General features: G+C 40.3%; 1 non-coding gene across 1 annotated transcript; it reads left to right on the forward strand.

Moving 5' to 3' along the window:
- Positions 1–891: 891 nt before the first annotated feature.
- Positions 892–995, forward strand: LOC148565048 (small nucleolar RNA R71). The gene has a single exon (XR_015885343.1). It is a non-coding gene; the product is annotated as a small nucleolar RNA R71 (small nucleolar RNA).
- Positions 996–4,042: the final 3,047 nt, after the last annotated feature.

Consider the following 4,042-nt stretch of genomic DNA (forward strand, 5'->3'; position numbering starts at 1 on the left):
TCTTCTGAGACTTCCTTCAATATGGTGATGGCTTTGCATTCTTCCCATCTTACTCTCTTTTGTTCCCCTTTAGGATTCTTTTCTGTGTCACTAGGGAACACTGCAGTTGATTTGGGGGCCTGTTGAGATAGCTCTCCTACTTGAGACTCCATCCTCTTGAGTTTTTCACCATGGTTTCTTAAGGTAGATCTCACATCATCCCTGAAGCTTTTCAACTCAATTATGTCCTGACCCATGTGTGCCAGCATTCCTTCTATCCTGTTTAGTTGATCTTGAAATTGTTGGTTCGGATTAGGTTGGGTAGGTTGATTATTTTGGCCATGATATGATGGTTGGGAGTAAGTGTTTTGTGTGGCTTGGTATGATCTTTGGTTGGAGTTTTGGTATGTGAAATTATTGTGTTGGTTGTGGTTGTAAGGTTTGTGGTTTTGTGGTTGGGTTTGTTGGTTCCCCCACCCAAAGTTTGGGTGGTTTTTCCATCCTGGATTGTAAGTGTTGGAATGTGGATCATATGATTGCCTTTGTTGGTTTCCCACATAGTTGGCCTCTTCCCAATCACCTCCTTCAGTGCTTTCTTCCTCTTGATCTTGTGTGTGTATTGCAGCCACTTGTTTTGTTTCTAATTTCCTGGTGAGCTCTGCTAGTTGCTTGGCAAACACCTTGTTTTGGGCTAGAATTGTATCAACATGGTTCAGCTCCATGACTCCCTTAGTGTTGTGTCTCTCTGATGCATAGTAGTACTCATTCTCAGCCACTGTCTCAATCACTTCAATGGCTTCTTCCACAGTCTTTTTCCTGTTCAATGAACCTCCTGATGAATGGTCTACAGCCTTCCTTGATTCATAAGAGAGTCCATCATAGAAAATATGCAATTGCACCCAGTCATGGAACATGTCTGGTGGGCATTTCCTTGTCAAATCCTTGAATCTCTCCCATGCCTCGTAGAGAGTTTCACCATCTTGTTGTCTAAACGTCTGAACCTCAGATCGAAGCCTATTGACCTTTTGTGGGGGGTAGAAACGTGCCAGAAACTTGCTTTCCACCTCATCCCAGGTTGTTAGGCTCCCCCTTGGGAATGATTCCAGCCACTTAGCTGCCTTGTCCCTAAGTGAAAATGGGAACAAAAGCAGTTTATAGGCATCTTCCTGGACTCCATTGGACTTCACAGTGTCGCAAATTCTCAGGAATTTTGTGAGATATTGGTTTGGGTCTTCATTAGCACTCCCACCAAATGAACAATGATTCTCCACAAGTGATATTAGCTGTGGTTTGAGCTCAAAATTGTTGGCCTGAATGGGTGGTTTCTGAATGCTGCTACCACAATTCCCAGAGGTTGGGTTTATGTATGAACTAAGAACCCTCCTCTCAGGAATGGCATTGTTTCCATCAGCTCTCTCATGGTTGTAAACTTCTCTATCCATGTTGAGATCTAAAGCTTCCTCAAAATTGTCCTCAGATTCTCCTTCAGATTCTTCTTCTCCCAGTACTCTCTTCCCTCTTGCTTCCCTTCTAAGTCTATGAAGGGTCCTCTCTGGTTCGGTATATGGAGGGGTTGATGTCTCTCCTCTCCTACTTGTCATACAAGAACACAGCACAGGCAACAAACAAGTGAAATACTCTTGGTTAATGGAAGAGTATGGTTAGAGCAGTTGAGGAATTAATTCAAACAGTTAGTGAGTCAGTGAGTTAGTTGCTTGAATTTAAAGGCATAAAGAAAGAAAGCATGTAACAGAGTGCAGAAATTAAAAATTCAACAAGTAACTTGAACTGAATTAACAAAGCAAGAAAAATGCTCAATCTAGTTAACTTCCAATTTGAGAATTGTCAATCGAAAACCAATCCCCGGCAACGGCGCCATAAACTTGATGCGCATAAACTTATTATGCTACGATTTAGGAAATTACACGATCGGCAAAATTCCTTCTGGCAAGTGCACCGGTTATCGTCAAGTAAAAACTCACAATAGAGTGAGGTCGAATCCCACAAGGATTGGTTGAATGAGCAATTCGGATTAGAAGTGTGTCTAGTTGAGCGGAATCAAGAATTAGATGAGAATTGCGGAATGTAAAATTGGCGGGAAACGTAAATGACAAGAAATTGAAATGGCAGAATCTTAAATTGCATGAATTAAAGAGCAGAAGCTAAATTGCTGAAATTAAAAGGGAATGGGGGTGATTGCATGAATTGAGTTGCAGAATGTAAAGAGAAAGTGGAAATCAGAAATGGGGAATTCATTGGGTTATAGGAGATATTGAGATCTCTGAATCAAAACATGTTCATCTCTTCCTCAACCAATGCGTTCATTGAATTTTGCTTGGCAATCTTATATGATTGGATCCCAATCCCTTGGCTCACCAATTCTCTCTAAAAACAAACAAATTCCCAATCCCTTGGTTTAAATGTTCATAAGAAGAGATGATGCTCAATCACTGATTATACCACACAGTTTCATGAACCACAATTTGGTAGGATTACATGTCACAATATCCATCCAAACCCCAATCCAATTCACTGTGAGAAAGCTTCTCTAGCATGAATCCTCCATTCCTTTCCCAAGGTTCCGAAGGATTCCAATTATGGGTAGTTTCTTTCCCAAGACAACTACCCAATGGAATTAGATCGAGAAGCTTTCTAACAAAATTCAAGAGAAAAGATTGAAGAAGAAGATAAAACTATTATTGATTCATTGAATTACAATAGAGCTCCCTAACCCAATGAAAGGGGTTTAGTGAGTCATAGCTCTGAATTCAATTACAAAGGTATGAAAACTAGCAAAATGAAAAGGTCAAAGTCCTTCCTAACTTAAATTCTATCCTATTTATACACTTTCTATATTGAGCTTCTGTTGTGTTTCTTGGGCTTTGAGGCCTCTCCCTGCTTTCCTTTTGCTTTGGGTTTATGATCCATTAATCTTGATGAGGCTGCTGATCCAAATTCTGTAACATTCATTGAGCCAACTTAGTGATAATCAAGTAATGACACATGACTCAACAAATTGAAATTCCAGACTCATCAATCCTTCAGGCCCAATCCCATAAACCATGATATTCAATTGGGTTTCATACCAGAGTAAGTTTAAGTTAATGTTTGTGCTCAAATGCTAACTTAAACTGCAATATTTTTGGCCTAGAAACCTTTTCCAAGAGTGGCGTTTAAGTTGCAGTTTAAGCTTAAACTGCAGCTTAAACGCCAGACACTTCCAGTGATGCCTTTTGTGGAAGCACGTTTAAGCTTCAGTTTAAGGTTAAACTGAAGCTTAAACGTGGAAATGGAAGAAGGCAGCCCTGGAGGGTAACATAGTCGAACACGTTTAAGCTTCAGTTTAAGGTTAAACTGAAGCTTAAACGTGGAGATAGGAAAGGCAGCCCTGGAGGTCGAACACGTTTAAGCTCCAGTTTAAGGTTAAACTGGAGCTTAAACGTGGGAATAGAGAAAGGTAGCTCGGGAGGTGTCGAACACGTTTAAGCTCCAGTTTAAGGTTAAACTGGAGCTTAAACGTGGAAGCGGAGAAAGCAATCCCTGGAGGTCGAACACGTTTAAGCTCCAGTTTAAGGTTAAACTGGAGCTTAAACGTGGAAATGGATAAAGCAACCCTGGAGGAGAAAACTTGGTCGAACACGTTTAAGCTCCAGTTTAAGGTTAAACTGGAGCTTAAACGTGGAATTGGCTCCCTGGTGCATTTCCCATTTCTGGCGTTTAACTTCCAGTTTAAGGTTAAACTGGAGGTTAAACGCCACTTTCACCTTTCCTCAGCTTTCATGATTTTGGCCGTTTAAGTTCCAGTTTATGCTTAAACTGGAACTTAAACTCCACATGTGATATTCAAGCTTCCTTTATTGATTTTTGTTGCTTCCTTGCCTAGCCTCTTCTTCCCTGCAATCATCCAAACAACTGCATCAAAGTCTTGCAAATTTTCATGAGAATCTTCCATTCATAGCATTCAAGTAATATAACTAAAAACTCATGAAATTTGCATAAAAATCATGCTGTTTGGATGGTTCATTGCTTTGTTATTCATTTAACCATTCTTGGTTACTTTAAG

The sequence above is a fragment of the Arachis ipaensis genome, chromosome B5, assembly GCF_059453495.1.
Source record: "Arachis ipaensis isolate K30076 ecotype BB chromosome B5, ASM5945349v1, whole genome shotgun sequence".
Taxonomy (NCBI): domain Eukaryota; kingdom Viridiplantae; phylum Streptophyta; class Magnoliopsida; order Fabales; family Fabaceae; genus Arachis; species Arachis ipaensis.